The sequence below is a fragment of the Amblyomma mixtum genome, chromosome 3 (genome assembly GCF_055824585.1).
Source record: "Amblyomma mixtum isolate Tamu chromosome 3, ASM5582458v1, whole genome shotgun sequence".
NCBI classification, from domain to species: domain Eukaryota; kingdom Metazoa; phylum Arthropoda; class Arachnida; order Ixodida; family Ixodidae; genus Amblyomma; species Amblyomma mixtum.
In genome coordinates this window covers 317,919,984-317,936,945 of record NC_143014.1, presented here as the reverse complement: position 1 = coordinate 317,936,945, position 16,962 = coordinate 317,919,984, and the positions used below count along the sequence as shown (strand labels likewise).

At 43.8% G+C, this 16,962-nt stretch overlaps 1 pseudogene; it reads left to right on the top strand.

Annotated features, from left to right (window-relative positions):
- Positions 1-3,509: 3,509 nt before the first annotated feature.
- LOC149355733 (uncharacterized) lies at positions 3,510-14,272 on the top strand (annotated as a pseudogene).
- The last annotated feature ends 2,690 nt before the right edge of the window (positions 14,273-16,962 follow it).

Below are 16,962 nucleotides of genomic sequence, written 5' to 3'. Positions count from 1 at the left end.
AACGTATTTTGATGAACATTTTTATGCTTACTGTGTTGACTTCTCAGATCGAAGTGAGATAATTGAAAGTATGGAGCACCTTGATAAATTTGTGATCCACTCTATCTGTATCCACTGCAAAGCTTTCCTTACATTTGTCCCAGGTATGACCTCTTTACACAGGAGTCCCAGTGATATGTTGTGAACTCTTCCATTCCAAGTTTTTCTGCATTGGTTGTGGTTTTTCTCTCTGTTGTGCCTCTATATTTTTTGTAGTTCCAAGCATTCTCGAGCGGTAATAAAAATTCGGACGGACAGACACACCATATCATTTTATGTGTTGTGGTGTTTACAGTGTGCTGATTCAATTTATTTCGTCTTACTGCAACTTCCGTGTAATCTTTGTTACCATTTTTTATTCAGTTCTTGTCCTCTGCCTTTTTTAAGTTCATCCTGTTTTTATATTGTTGTGTCTGCATTAAATTTGTTGGTAATTTGCTTACCCCCTCTTTGCAACAGTTTCATATAGGGGGTGCAGTATGCATAAATAAATAAAGAAATAAGAAAAATTTGTTTTTTTTTTTCACTCTAGCAGTAGGTTTCACTGCAGCATTTTCGGCACTCTGAATTTCAAGCGAAAAGGACGAGGCCGAAGAACACCTATCAACGAAACGTGCAGCTACTAAGGAAGCATGGCTGATATATTCTTGTGAATACAGAACTTCGAAATTTCTATCAGCTGTTCTTGGAAGGTTCAGGTCAAAAGAAAATGAAAATTGAAAACATACTTTATTCACAAAAGGGCTGATACTGGTGTGGGTAAAGAAAAGCCGAAAGTCGGGCGAGTTGGTCAATGTTCACGATCTAAAAATAGCCCGAAGGAAACGCTAAAATGGATAGGACGACGCAAAAAGTCCTAACATGCAACCAAGGTTTATTACTGAATGCTCTCAATTTATACTGGGCACAGAGAAAAACATAGAACAAGCAGGCTCCCATCGGAAGCCGTAGTGAAAGGCTAAAAAGCCATACGAGCAGCACGTCTCACTCGTTGCTTAGGAAAGGGAAATTAGCGTAAATTAGCACGGTTAAGACTGTCCTGGTGTGTGTGCTGCATCTGGCTCTGGTAATGTTAGTCAACTGGCCCAAAGTTGTAGGTTTATGAAAGTGCATCAGTCATGCTTCCTTGGAAAATTTTCATGTTCAACTGACAAGCACTATATTTCAGGATGCTTTCTGGTTAAAATTATGTATATTGCGTACACTCGTGGGGAACCAGCTGCCATGCTCTGATATAAGATAAGCTGAAATCCTCAATTTGTCTTCTCTTTTTGCACTCGTCTTTACTATCGCTGGAAAACACCTGTGATGTTGAGGTGCGTCTGCCTGCCTCATGTCACTGCTCTCAACCCTCAAGATGTAGAAAAAGCCTCGATATACGTACACACACAGCATTGTCATTACCGAGAACTTCTTCCAGACATTGCTTATACCATGCTTTACCCTTTATTCCGGTTTAATAGCAGCATGTAAGCACGCATGTTGATATATCATTATAAGTTAGCATTCCTACCTTGTGATTTTGATTTCACCACTTTGTGAAATTTGAAGTGTCATACAGCAAAGATATAGTTTGCAATAAAAACATTTTTTGAGATGATTCTGATTCTTTGTGATGTCTTGTATACAAACATTATTTGCTGCCGATACGCTAAAGTAATATCCTAGGTTATAGGATAAGGACTGTTTACAGTATTAAGTACGGCAAAAGGGTAGAAGACTGTAAAATACATCGGGTATTGTACACTGGTCTGAATTGATGTAGATTAAAGGCTGCAAGGAGCAGTTCAAACAAGGTGCACAGATCAGTACAGTAGAAATATCCAGTAAACAAACGAAAACGGGAAAATACGACGAACACACCCTCAGAGCAGAGGAGGAGGGGTGGCGCTGCGAGGAGGGTTATGTAACTCGAACGAGGAAAGAGCTGCTCGAGGAACTGAATGCATGCCCAGCTGTCCACTGAAGATAACAAGCAAGTTTGGTGTGGATGTTGCTTTCTAGGCACCTCGAAAACTGTCGAGCCTTTGCGCACTGGCAAGCCAAAGCCATAACAGACTGGCTTGCAGCATCAAGCTTGTAACCATGCATGTTCGTTGCGTGCAAAGTTAGTGTTGTTTACGAGGCCCCTCTGAGCTGTAGCAGTGTCTAAATAGGGCTGACCGGTCGTTGCTTGAGTGAACGCCTAACTGAACACGCTGCTTCTTTTAAATCATCTCAAGCTAACAACCTGCTTAAGCATTGTTTGAGCTGCAAATGTCATCCTCTTTTTGGAAGAAACAAAAGTTCTTGGCCGTTCTAAAGGACAACTAGCAGGGGAGCTTCTTGAATTTTCATTTATTCACAGGTTAGGAAGCAATAAGTGCGTGAGTAACTCGTCTAGTTTTCTGCGGTGAAAAGAATCTGTTGCCAATTTCTGATTAATTTCATGGGTATTGCTGTTTGAAGGTGAAAGAGGTGCTTCCAGTTTCTTTCTGTGCCATTTTTGTCGTTGTTTAGTCTCAGATATTGCCTTTATCCAGCCTCCTCGACGTAATCAGTGGATAGCGGGGCATGTGCACTCAGTTCCTCGGGCTCGTAATTCTCCTTCACCGTGCCCTCTCGCCTACTGTTGGTCTTGGCTTGATGCCTGTATGCTGCTAAAATGATGCCGACAACATAGCCTTCATATGTATGTCACTACAAGCCAGTCTGCCCTATCCTTTTCTGTTCAACTGTCTGTGTTTGGATTAGCGAGGTGGAAATGTTGTGATGCGCCGAAAAGAGCATAATGGCTTTGGAAACAAAACGGTGTCTTCAGTAGTTTTGCCGAACACTGTGTGTTATCTGCCTACGACTTTTGATGGGGGGATGTGGTTGTGCATACTGCCAACTAAAAAAAAAGTTTTTTCCTCACCTTAGCCTGCAACAGACCTGTAATAATGCATATGACTAATGACACCCTAAATGGCAGCGACTGAAGTAAACCCCCAGTGTACATATGCTTCCTGACCCTCTTATTAAATTCTATACAGCTTTAATCACTTCATTGTGAACAAAGCTCCTGCACAGGAGGCGAAATGACTTGTTATAATTTTTATGGTTGCAATTTTGTTACGTTCTAATGTGATGTCTAATCAGAGGAGTTTCTGTTAGTCTCATTTTTGTACCAGTTTTCTCGGGGTACAAGCTACCCCATGACGGGCTAGTTGACTTTCCGTGGGTTAAAATGCTTGGGAAAAGGCTTAGGACCAGTGGTTATGGTGCTCGGCTGCTGACCTGAAAGACACGAGTTTGATCCCAGCCGCGGCAGTTGTATCTCGATGGAGACGAAATGCTAGAGGAGTCGCTTTGGGACATTAAGCCCCATAAGGCCTAAATCATTCATTTGATAAGTCAGTATTTCATCCTGCTTGCAAAGAGCTTACATCCACTTCATTTGGTGAAGGACCAAGAATTTGATTAAGCACTTCTTTATTTTTCAGTCCACGATGAACCTTCAGTCCAGGGCTAGGGCCCTGGCAAAAAGGAGGGCTGAAGATGAACTAATGGAGCACACAAGCGACATGGAAGGTACTGAGGGCACAAGGAAAATAAACCTTCAGTCCAAGGTTGCGGAGTTGGAGGCACGAGTTAAGGAGCTCGAGAGCCTCATCAAGGAGCTGCAGAAGGCCCTCTGTGCGAAAATTTTTGATAAGGGTATGTGAATAATTTGTGCTGTAAATGGTTGCTTGTTTAGCAAGTTTTCTTTTTGCACCACGCTGTGAGGGGGTGCCCTCCGTCTGCTATTTCGCATAGGCTTTCACCTTTGGTCACGAAGTGACAGCTTTTGCGATGCTATATACTTGGCTAACAGTGGAAAAGGGCTGCCTTCCTGCAGGAGGTGCTCACTATTAGTAGGATTTACAAAGTTCAAGAACTGCATGTGAAAACCACCTGCACAGTGTTTAGGTTGCATCAAGACAGCTGTGCACTATCAATTGATTCTACCTTTGTAATTTTAGGTATGAAAAGACAGGGAGCATTTCTGTACAATTTGTGTCCTCATCTTCAGTGTTCTGAACCTGGCATGTCTGTTCAGTAATTTGATGCTTCTCTTTGTAAATTCTCAGATTCTTGCGTATTGGAATCCGGCCATGGGCAACTAAGTGCAAACTGTGTGCAGCCAAGACTACCTGGAGCAGCAGGTTCGTAAAGCTCTTTTGCAACGCAGAATGGCATAGCGAGGTTGCAGGTGTTTGAGAATTTGCTATTGAATCCAGATTACAGCACTATTTACACTGGCCAGCGCCCACGGGACCAACTGTGTGAACAAAAAAAAAACGACAAAAATGGCTGAAGCAAAATGTCATCCTTGGAGTACACCTAAAACATGCTCGTTGTGAGCAAATCATTGTCTCATTCCACCGCAGCCGAAAAGAACGAGTGAGAGTGCCACCTGAAAAACCACTTCTGGTGTTGAAACAGGTTCTCTATTCCGGTTTCGATGCCAAAAGTGTTTTGTCAGGTGGCGTTCCCACGTCGAGCTGCAAGGACCAGAACATAGAGGTGGGGTCTGTTGCTTTTGCCCCCAATTTTCTTGGGGAAAATTGCCGATCATGCCTGATGTGGTTTTGTTCGAAATGTTTTTTTTTAATTTCAGGGAACCTACTATTGATAAAAATGTGCTGAAAGTTTAGTGGAAATGAACAATCTTTTCTCATATCTTAAAAAATGAGCACTGCAGTGCCAAAAAACAATGCTTAATAATTTTATATTGCCATTGAAAACATAAAACAAACTGAAGTGCTGTTTTCATGAAACCTTGCCATTATCGGTGTATCTCACCGTGTGATTACAACTCGGTGAAACATTACTGATTTGTTGTAAAAGGCTCAATGCTTTCTTCTTTCATTATAGTTTACGCCTTCTCTAGTGTGCATTGCAATGAACAGTTATGCTCATTACATTGGCAATGAAGTGCATTGAGCTTGTGTCACTAGACAGCGTCGCAGTTCTTTCCATTTATTGGATGAAGCAGTAAACAGGATCGGCTGAAACTTTTGTCGACGAGGCGTATGTCACTGCGCCATAACTTCGGGCATGAAAACTCAAATGGATGTTGCTCTATTTTAAAACTGAAATTGTTGTCTGGAAGGTCAGGTTTGCATTATACTTTGGTACATTACTTTTCCTGGTATGCAATTGGTATGCAATTGTGCACTCTGACATGGTTTCCAGAATTGGAATGCATAAAAACGGGTGCATTCACTGACTGAAAAATTGGTTCTAAAGATATTCTGCAGCATTTCTAACAAAGCTGTTGCAGAATCTAGCATCTTAGACAGTAATACCCCTGTTACATGGGCAGTTTCAAGCAAAGTTGTTGATTAACTTACTCTAGATATGGCAACAGCCTTTTGTGTGATTTGGTTGTGAGAAATTCCATTGACTAGGCGAGTGTGACAGGTTCCATTGACGTCCATCTTATCAGTGGACCTGTTCAATTTAGGCCGCCGACTTTAGTCAAATTGAAGTGTAGTTCAGATCTCAATGGCTGTTGGCACTGGCTTGTAACACAGCTTACTGCTATTCAGTTGAAATGACAGTCAGTTGAAATGGTGTTTAAAGGGGTCGTGTAATAGGGGTGCAAGCTTTCCATTGCACTGGAAAAGTTGGGTGCTGTCAGTCCCATTTACATTTACTGATACAGAGTGGAAGGCTAAATAACACTAGTGTATGCAAGATGCAGTTCAGATGCAAAAAGCACTAAGCCAGGCAGAATATAGAGGGAAATGCAAGGAAGTCAAGTTGCATAAAACTCGATTAAAAAAATAGAAGAATATGCAGAATGTCAGAGATATTCGCTAAAAATGAAATGATCTCATGTGGCCATCAAATTTCCAGTCCCCAACCGTGCTTCTGAGACCCTTAGCCAGTGTGCCAGCAGCAGCAGCAGTCCTCTACAGACTGTGTCTGCTTCACCCCCGCTACAGGCAGCAGGTATCAACTTTTTGTGCTTTCATGCTTTTGAGACACCCTGATGTTGTTTACCTCAGTGCAGAATTTGTGTTAACTGCAACAAGAATTTTAATGTTAGGGCCTTAACTAGTCCGTTCTAAGCAGCATGAAATGTACCTAATTTGCATGATTCTAAGTTGACCCCCGTATTGCGTGTCAGAAAAAAGCAAACAAACTTGGAGGTCGCTTAAGCTTCGCCTTTAAAAGTAGAATGTGATAGAATTATCCGGCCACCGCCACTTATCGTCAGCCGCTATTGGCAGCTGCATGCAGGCATGGACGTGGTCACATTCCAAAATCAAAATGTGTCAGTCACTGGACTACTCATCCACACTTGCGCCATAGTCCTCACTAGCACTGCCTTAATCGTCGCTGCTCCGGTCTGACAGCACGTCGTTATAATACCGCCATCCAGGGAAATCCCTCACTGCGAAAACAACCAAAGCACGTGGTTGTTCACGAAATCCTGCACTCGCAAACATCCACAGCACGATATCACATGGAACAACTGCAAGTTTTGCCTCACTGCGGCTGCCACACCTGCCTGTATCACTCATTCTGAGATATTCAACTTGCAGCCTGGCACGTAGTTGTCCGTTCCTTCAGCACAAAGAATGGCAGCCATCTTAAATGTAGCCGTCAACAAGCGCTGGACGCTTAACGGACCCAGAGCACAAATGGTGATTGATGAAGCACTTCATTAAAAACTGGTAAAACGTGGCCGGCAGTTGTCAAATGCGTCAAACAAAGCCACAAAGAAACTACATGCGAGCACCGTCGGCTCTTCCATCAGCTACCAACACTCCCCAGAAGTGCTCCTATTCTGAGTGGTAATGCCGTCGCGATTGGAACTTCGGCCCTTCCATGAACTATCGGCATTTTTTTACTGCTGAATGCATTGTTGAAAGTAAAAGAAAAAGCCTTCTGACAAAAAAAAGCAGCATGGTCGAATGCAAGCATAAAATTGCAACCACGCGCATCCCTGGTATCTCGTTTCTCTCGCCTTTATTTATGGCGCTATGGTTTCGTTTCGATTGTAAGTCGAACCTACTAATTCAGATTTTCAATTTAAAAAGAATGGGTCGACTTAGAATTGTGTTAATGCGCTACATTATTTGATCATTTCGCTGGCATAGATTGGTCCAGCTGCTGCTTTTCTGGACAGGGTGCAGCCAAGCCTAATTGATTTTTCCTGAAAGGAACAAGGCTTTCACTAAATATAAACTCTTTCACTGATAATGAAATGATCTTATGTGGTCATTAAATCTCCAGTCCCTAGTCTTGCTCCTGGGACTCCGAGCCAGCATGCCGGCACAGCTTCACCTCTGCCGTAGCCAGCTGGTATTAACTTTTTATGCCTTTATGCTTTCCAGGCATATGTTCACCTTAGTGCAGAAGTTCTGTTAACTGCAGCCTTGCTGCTAATTTTAAGAATTTTAATGTTACAGCCTTAATTTGTCCGTTCTAGGCAGTATGAAATGTACAGTATTTGATCATTTCAATGCCATGAGACTGCTGTTCTGGACAGAGTCCAGCTAAGCCAAGTTGATTTTTCCTAAAGTGAATGAATCTCACTAAATATTGTCAGATAGCAGGTATATTCTTGTTAGAAGCACTGCATTTGTTCATACAGCCGTGCCTTGTTAATATGTATTATCGGGGGCAAAAGTCACTGGTCCATCCACCATGGTTGCTGGAGCAGCTGAGAGCATATCACTGCGCACTCTCGCGGTCGTGCACCTGGTGAAGAGGCCGGTGCTCAGCGCATGCCAGTCCTTTCTTAATTGTGATTGCGCGAATTCTGTCCCTCCTAGTTGCCGCTCATCGGTTGTTGAGCTCATGCCGCTAGGTGCTGTTGCGATAGCAGCACGCCGCTGACTCATCAATGCAGATAGCCACCTCTCACTCGGTTGTACAAGTGCTTGCACAAGATTATAATTGCGCTTGTCGCTCGTCTTCCCCACTTTTCAGTGCAGCGCCTAGGGTCCCCTGAGGTACTCAGGGATCCCTCGTGGGGAAGTTTGCTAGCTTACTGATTTTTTGTTACTGTATTGTTGAAAGACACTCCTCAATGCTTGCTCAAGTTTGTAGCATCTTGCTGGAACTTTTAAATCGAAGAGGCAGCAGCGCGCGACTCGTACACTGGAAATGCGTTTTTCGTGGCATTGAATTTTTTCCTTTATTTCTTTAGTATGGCTTTCTTTAGTATGGGGGAGGGGGCGCCCAGCGCCTCCCCCCCAACAACTGTTTATTACCGTGAACTACATCCGCAGTGAGCTATCTAGGTATTGCGCAGATGGCTCTGGGGAGCACATGCCTACCACTGCACAGGTGTAGTTGAGTGCCCGCGTAAGCAGATCACGGTAGTGGATCGCACTACATGAAAACTGCAACAACTATTATGTTTCTTTTACTCATCAATTTTCTTTTCAAACATAATTGCTAGAAACGGCAAAAGATGCTGCATAGTGGCACGTCCTTTTTCACCGTATATAAGTTGCACCAATGAGAAAGCCAAAAAAAAATACTTATGCACTGGAAAATACAGTATGTGTTTGACTGCGCCAAAGAATCACTTTTGTGCACAAAGAAGCATTTTTGGCGGCTCCAAAGTGGCTTCGGCCAATTATATCACTGCATTCACATTAATTGAGTTCATATTAGCAAGGCACAACTGTAGACGTGCATGGCTTGTTTTCATAGCAAAGCCATTTATTGGCATGACAGGCCTTGGATATTTCCTGTCAAGATGGGAATAGTCGTTACAGGCCATGTGAACTGTTGTCTCGCTGCCAAGATTGTCATTGTGTTGGATTGGCACTGTGTAGGAATGCTGTGGTATTGTTCCTCATTTGAAAATTCTTTCAGAAGGTAGGATATTTGAATGCAAATGGCTAATGTGTCATTGTTGTTTCGTGAACAGTAAGCGACCCTGGATGCGAGGCGCCTTTTGTTGCCGGCTCCGGCCTACAGCCGGTGGCAAGACGGTCAAAAGGTATGTACGCTGAAGAAAACTTAAGAAAGAAGGATCAGAAATATGTTATTAAGCTATTCTTGGATGCATTTCCACGCTTCCCTCGTCAGTAATAATGCCTTGGAAGTAAAAACAGGCGTAAGTTGGGTTGGGAACATAATTTCATGTGTGGCCAGCTTTTCTGATTACCAAGCTTTGGCAGGCCATTGGCAGCATGCAGGTTCACTTGTGACCAAATATCGTGTTGCGGGCAACCTTCAGAGCATGTTCTGTCCTGAAGGGTGGCCTCATGGGCAGAGAAGGGAGCTCTTCGCTGCATCACGTGCAGCTGTTTCATTGATGTGCTCTCATAAATAGTGCAGATAACGTCAAGTTTTGTGGGATGTGCATCATGAAGGTTTCAAGAAGGTCAAGGTTCGTCTGACTGGAAGAAAACTATTTACGACAAATTATACCTATTTAGCGCAACCAGGACAGGAACGCGAAAGAACGAAAGACAATCACCAGCACTACACGAGTGTTTCATTCTTTGTTTTCCTGACCTGGTTGCACTAAAAATATTATATTTAAATATGTATAATTTGTCAAATCCAACTAGCCTAACATCTAGCTCTTTTAAAACTATTTGCGCTCGACTCGAAGGGTACTCATTGGCGGCTGCTCATTGACACAGTCATCCCTTCTTAGATGGGGTTGAGAGCCGAAGACAGGAAAGTGGGACAGAGGGCAGTTCAAAAGAACTAAAGTGAAGACATATGGGAGAGGGATAAAAGTGTGCTCTCCGGTGAGCGGTTCGGTGTGGGAGAATGTCTAGTGTGCCCAATTGTCTTTGTGTGCACAAGTTCTTAAAATTATCCAAAATTTTAAATTAGCGATGCTTTCATGTTCAGAATCAATAATGCATGGGGTGTACTACTGCCCATAGGGACCAGAGCCATCTTTGGCCCTGCAAGTAATGTAGATAGGCTGGCTGCACAGGTACATCCTCCTTGCCCCAGTTCTAGAGGGTCATTTAAAAGAAAGGCTGGTTTGTAAAATATACCCAGCACGCTTTCCTCATGTGACCTGTGAGGAAGGGCTGAGGCCTTAAATTCCATTGCAATTTCAGCGGGACTTGTGGGCTTGAAAAGTGAAGCTTTTCCTGTAACTTGGCAGTACCCTTCTTTTTTCAAGCTCATATGAACTGAAAATAAGTGCTCAAGTGTAAGTCAGGGTCTGAACCTTCGAGAAACAGTGAAAAACATGTTACAAGTTAGTAAATTGAGATATTTTCCCCAACCCAAACTTTTTAACTTAGAAGTTGATACAACAGCTGGTGTTGTGACATTGCTGTGAAAGGTTGTAATGTTTGTCCATGCTGAATGTCACCGGCATGCAGCTTTATCACAATGTGACGCGAGATGAAAATAGGTTTATCATTCTTAAATGAGCGCAGCCATGTGCAACTGCTTCCATGTTGCTTCAGATTGTCGTCCTTGCTTTCGTTCCTTCATCTCAAAAGCTGCGCGCCAGCCATAAATTGAGTGCAGCCAAAAGCGGTGGTCGTTCTGACCTTTGATGCCACCGCCAAGTTAAGTTTCTGTAGGCAAAAGGCAGCCCACTAGGGAATATCTATTGAAAGCCTTTCACTGTCGGTCAGACTGCTGTCACCACCATCTGAATGTTATCATAAACCACTGGAAACCAGTTCCTGCAGAAAGAAAGCATCAAATAGCATAGCACGTAATGAAGCAGTCTTTCGAGCCAATAGAAAAAAAAACTACGTTTTTTGGTTGCTAATTATCCCACTGTTTTTATGCAGCTCTTGGGCCGGCAGCGCAAGAGATTGACCCAACTGTTGGGGTCGTAAATGAAGCAGGAGAGGTGGGTAGTATTTTGCCAATTTCTTCGTGTTATACTTGTCAGCAGTGAAGGGGAAGAAAAATCATTTCTTGAGGCGTATTACACTCATGAAGGTTGTGATTTGGGCGAGTTGGTACTGATTGACTGGCATATTAGATGCCATGCATGCCTTTTTTGTGTCATGGTTGTGTCCAATGCTTGTGACCTGGAAAATTTTAGTATTGTTCCTTGGTCACAAACACATTTTTACTACAGGAAAAGTTTTTAATTCACATTTCACAAGGATAATGAGGTTAAATTAAGTTTTGTTTGAAGAAGCGAAAGTCATTGAAAAAAAAGCCAAAAATGAGATCATGGTTTCGTTTGGTTTATGGGGTTTAACGTCCCAAAGCGACTAAGGCTATGAGAGACGCCGTAGTAGAGGGCTCCGGAAATTTCGACCACCTGGGGTTTTTTAACGTGCACTGACATCGCACTGTACACGGGCCTCTAGAATTTATCCTCCAAAGAAATTCTAGCCGCCGCAGCCGGGATCGAACCCGCGTCTTTTCGGTCAGCAGCCGAGCACCATAACCACTGAGCCACCGCGAATCGTATTTTTCTGTCACGCTGTTTATTGCTGTGCCATATATATTTCTTGTTTTTAGACCGTCATCTTCTGTGCTGTTTGCTGCAAACAATCAGTACCAACTCGCCCACCTGACAGCAGTCCTTAGCCTGTTGGTCTTGCGATGTTCCGCAAGAAGGTTGCTGGTTGTGAGGGGCATATGTTGTCACTTGGTTACTGCTAGGATGAATAAGCGAAGATTTAGAGGTGCTTGATTGCTACTGCAAAGATGATCTGAAGCTGTTTCTCAGGAATCACATTAAAAACTGTGCTTCATATTTCTTACATCTTTTACATGTCTTTTGTTTTGCCTCATAGGCCATAGAAATAGGTATTCTCATATTAGCAGAGTTTTAGGTCAAGTGAGCTCTGTATCTAAAATAATATTACAAACCATTTATGCTTTGCTCAAATATGTTCTTCAGGTCCATGTTGGCCATGGCGATTACTTAAGTAGCGGCACATGGGAGCGGCTGTTGGGGTCTGCAATGGACTCCACCTTTTGTTAAAAGTTCGCTGTGTCCCTGTGGGGCAGCGAAACCCTGGCACAGAGGAGCCTGACAGGCACTCTGTCAAACAATGCCCTTTCGAAAGGGCTTACAAAAACGTACCCTCCACTGTCCCCAGTGAAGGTGGCTTCAGTGTCAGGTAAGCTAAAACGATTAGTCTATCGCAGTGCACTATGCATTTCAATAAATCTGCTTTCAGCTGCATGCGTTTCATCATCAATTCTTACTAGAGTCCTATACTTTTTTGTTTTAGTTTGCAATGTGGCCCACTGTGTTCTGTATAAGGTACAGTCTTTGTCAGAAGTTTTAGAGCCCATGGGGTTCACTTCCAAGCTTTATACTGGGACTCCAGGAGCATTCCTGGAAGTCCTACTTCTTGCAGGAGGCAGTACAAGAAATCTTCTCATGTACAGGAAATTTGGAGCACTAGATATCCATTAAGAACGACACAGTGTGGCTCAAAAGAAACCCCCTGGGCTCCAAACTGGCATTCACTGTTCGCTTCTGGGGAATCTTATTTTTCTGCTGCCGTCACAGTGGCTGAGTGGTTACGATGCTCAGCTGTTGACTTCAAAGACACAGGATCGATCCCGGCCGCGGCAGTCGCATTCTGATGGAGACAAAGTGCTGGAAGCCCGTGTACTGTGCGATGTCAGTGCACATGAAAGAACCCCATGTGGCTGAAATTATCAGAGCCCTTCACTATGGCATCCCTCATAGCCTGAGTCACTTTGGGAAGTTAAACCCCATAAACCCATTTTGCTACTTCTCAGTTTCGCCGATGGCTTCTGCAGGCCAGCGAAAGCTCCCACATGTTGACGAACGGTAGTTTTTTACTCCATTTGTGGTAGTTTTTCAAGCGATTCGTAAATGCCTACATAGACGCTACATCATTGGCAGCAAAGGTTGCCCCATGTGCAAGCGTTTCCGGTAGTTTTTCTCTGTTGCTTTCGTCATGCAGCTTGCAAAAGATGTTTTACTAGGCTAATAAACGGCGAGGTTCTTTGTGTTCTTAAGGTGGTGCAACGTGACAAATGAGACATTTAATAGACATGCCATGCTTTTTTGTAGCCAAAGGCAATTTTTCGCCTCATTCTCACCTTCATTTGCCGTTCATGCTTCCTCGAGGGACGGGGGTTGGAAGAAGGTTTCTATAGCAGCTCCTCGCCTGCAGAAATGCCGAGTAGCATTCTTCAATCCTAACTGCCCATCAAATGGAAGAGCAGTTGTTTTCTCCACTCCACAGAGCGGAGACGGAGTGTCGAGTTGAGGCGCACTTCTGAATTCGGCGGTTAGCCTTTCATAGCCAGCAGAGATGCGCAATAAACTTTATTTGCTGTTAATCTCCCAGATAAGCACTAAAACCTCCACATTCCTCATCAATGCACACTCTCTGTTTAAGGAACTTCGTCACTCCATTTGTCACCACTTTCGTGCATGCCATCCCAAATTCAGGGCCCGTATAATTTTTGAAATTTTGTTGAGATTTCTTGAAAACCTTTGCAATTTTCTGCACCTCTCTCCTGTTTTTCCCCCAATTCCCAACCCTACGCGAGTGTAAGTGGGTTTTTAAACTCCAGCTAAATTTTGTTATTCATTAAAGGGCTTTTCTCTCTACCGCTTTGTTGGGTGTATCTGAAGTGTAATATTATGCGCCAGTGTGTGAAGCTTTGTTCCCCAGAGCTATTGACCCGAGGTAGTAACTTTAGAGCGTTGCGTTGCGTTCTGAGCCTGGTTGCGTTTTGAGCCTGACAGTTATGCTGATTACATGGATAGAATCCAAGATGACAGCCTCCAATGCAGCAGTGTATCCCAGCAGTTGTCATGGGAACCGAGGTGGTTACATAATGGAATAAAATAATAGCAGGTGACAGTGTGATGCTCGAGCACCACAGCTCGAAACTAAACTATGTCGATCAGTATATATATATCTGTCTGGCAGGAATTAAAGTCTGGCTGTTTAGTCTCGACATTCGTGTAATATTTGTGGGTGAACCGTTTGGCACAGAATGTACCAGATGGTGTCATACGGTTCAGCCTGTCGTGCAGCATAAGCTTACTAGTTAAGTTAGAGCCTATCTCGCAGCACGGATTCGAACTGGCGACCTATGTTAGGTGTATTAATGCTCATTATTCGATGACTGCCTCAGCATCTGCTCATTTTTTTATATTCAACCGCACTAACATTACTTATACCCCATCTGCGCAGATTCCTTCTGGCACTATTTGAAGCAGAAGGGTTGCACGGCTGAGGACCTGCAAAAGCGCCGCAAGAAGGTGACGCGCTACCTGGCACAGAAGTGCTGTGACCTGCGGCGGTAAATATCTGTTCAAGCCAATAGTCTGTTATATGCATGAATAGACTGGGTGAGCTCATGTGCTCACAAAATTCGTAAACTTGATTGTATTTCCTAACTGTCTGTACGGGACACTTAGGCACTGGAATAACCTGCAAATATTACTGAAATTTGCCTACTATAGTGAGATACTGCTTTACCCTATTTCTGCTTAAGGGTAGTCGACTACTCAGATGAGAGCACGGAAGATTATATTTATGAACCAGACTGTTAACAGCACTTATGGACCATGTTATCAGACAGATAAAAGCAAGGATCGGCAGTGTTTTGTAATGTTCACTGGGCATTATTGAAGATAGCATCCTTGTGATTATTTTCTTGTCATCCAAAGTAAACGATCTTTCCTTTGCGCTCATGTTTTGAGACTGTTCTGAGACTGCGCGCAGCCAGGCTTTTCAGCGTGGAAGAGACGGCTTTAGACAAGGCAAGCAAGCGCTTTGTTCCTGCACGTTAAGTAGATGTCGGATGAATCTTGAAAAAATTATATGAACAGCGCGCCAGGAATATGACTACTGCAACCCTTCGGAGATGTGCAGCGCGCAATATACGGCTATGCCAGGACATGTCTTTCTGTTCAAACTTTCTCTAGAACCGCTGTCAGTACGCAGAAGCAGGTAGCAGCATCTGTACTAAGAATTCGTACCTTAAAGGAAAAAATAAAGCACAATGTTCTCTTTTGGCACGACTTCTGCAGTGATGTGCGTTCTGCCGGCTGACAGTACACCCCTTGCTTGGTGCTGTAGGCCTAACTTGCGCTTTACTCAAGTTGTAGCGGGAAGCGCTTTTGAACTAGCCACCAACGATCACAGAAATGTCTAATATTTTTACCGCCTCCACAATAACTTTATGGTGGTATGAACGTGCTGTTTATTTCCCCAACGTCCTCGTAAGTGAAGCGCGTGGAAAAACTGGCCAGGCGGACCGCCTCGCACTGATGGATGCGGGTTGCATGCACGGACTCAATCTGAGCCGTTGGCAGAACCGTCATTACAGGCCATGGTGCACTTGGTCACACGTTGCATGCACGTCTCCATCTTGATTTCTATTTGGAAACAGCTTGGTTGACGTCACTTCTGCCAATAAAGTGCTCTGCATGCCAATGTCTCTCCCATTCCGGACGGTTCCCGCCAGCCATCGTATGAAGCGGGGTGTGCATATTCTTCAGTTGTATAATTGAGGCTTTTAATGGATTACTCCTATGGGTTTACGTCGGGCCCGTGCCAATTTGATGCTAAATGTGGATCGTTGCATGAAAGGGAAATGCATAATCGAGATTCCACTGTATGACTTTTGTAACATTTGCATGCATTTGTTGTGTATGCATAATATATATATATTATTGTTCTTTTTCTTCAGCTAGGACAGTTGACAAGAGACCTGCTGAAAATCCTGTATATATGTAAATAAATAGTCGATTTGCTCCAAGTGAGAAGTTTTTGTGCCTGGCTGTACTGCAGGAATGCATGGAATGTTCAGTCAGACTGCTGCTCTGTAGCTGCATATTAATTGACAAATAAAGCATACTTGGTAATGACTACAGGAATACAACACAATACAGAAATGCACTACAGAAGGCAGACTACAGAGATACGACACTACAGAAGACAGACTACAGAAATACTACACTACAGAAGACAGACTACAGAAATACGACACTACAGACTTCAGAAGACAGACTGCACTAATACTACATGCACAAAATACGACAGACTACAGAAATTTTCTGTCGTAAATTCCTGTAGTGCGTTTTGACTGGGACGTGACTCGCTGCGTCTCGACACAGCTACGTATGCGAAACCTACGGCACTCTCGCAACTGGCGGAAATGCGTGATGCGCCGTTCGCTATACAAAAGCGTGTGGCGTGCGCTTACCTTCACCCAAAGTCATGGATGAGCGACGTGCCGGAACTAGTGCTTCGACGATGCATTGTCGCCGGCAAGAGGAACCTGATGATCTTCGCGATATGGAAAGGCGTCAGATTGGATTAGCAAAAGAGAGCCAGACAATGTGCCCGATTACAAAACAAAGCAGAAGAGGAGAGCGAAGCTAGAGTCGAAAAGAAACAGGAAAGTGAGCCTACTAGACGAGAGCGGAAACGAGCAGCTGAGGATTCCCGTGCGTCTACTTCGACCAGAACATTAACCGTCTATTAGAGCGTTTTGCCGACAGTTAGCGAAGAGTCAAGCCGGAGGTTCACCGACCAAACGATACGCCTGGCCTAGTGTGTAAGTGCGACGAATCGACATGCAGTAAAGTTTAATCAAAGCTAAACCATCTCTAACCATACTTAAGAGAGCTTTCACTCGTCTTACTAGATTCAGCCGCTTTGAACGACAACTAATTTTTGAGGTTGTCCGTCGATATGTACATGTATAACGTTGCCCTAGGTACTGTTGCGCACCTGCCGTCAGTAATAATTCACTGTTCTCCCCCGCCTACCTGCCGGTAAGCTACCTTGCTGGCCGTCCCTATTGTGCCCAGGACCTTCGAAATGTCTTCAGTGGTTTCACAGGCCTAGGTGAAATCAGTTACATCGGAAAATTCCAAACGTCCCACGCGTGGATGGTAAGGTGCAAGAGAGCTTTAGCGAAAGGCAAGCTCGTGAGCTCAGAAAATTTACAGAGGAAAAGACGTCGTGTGGTCATAGACCCAGA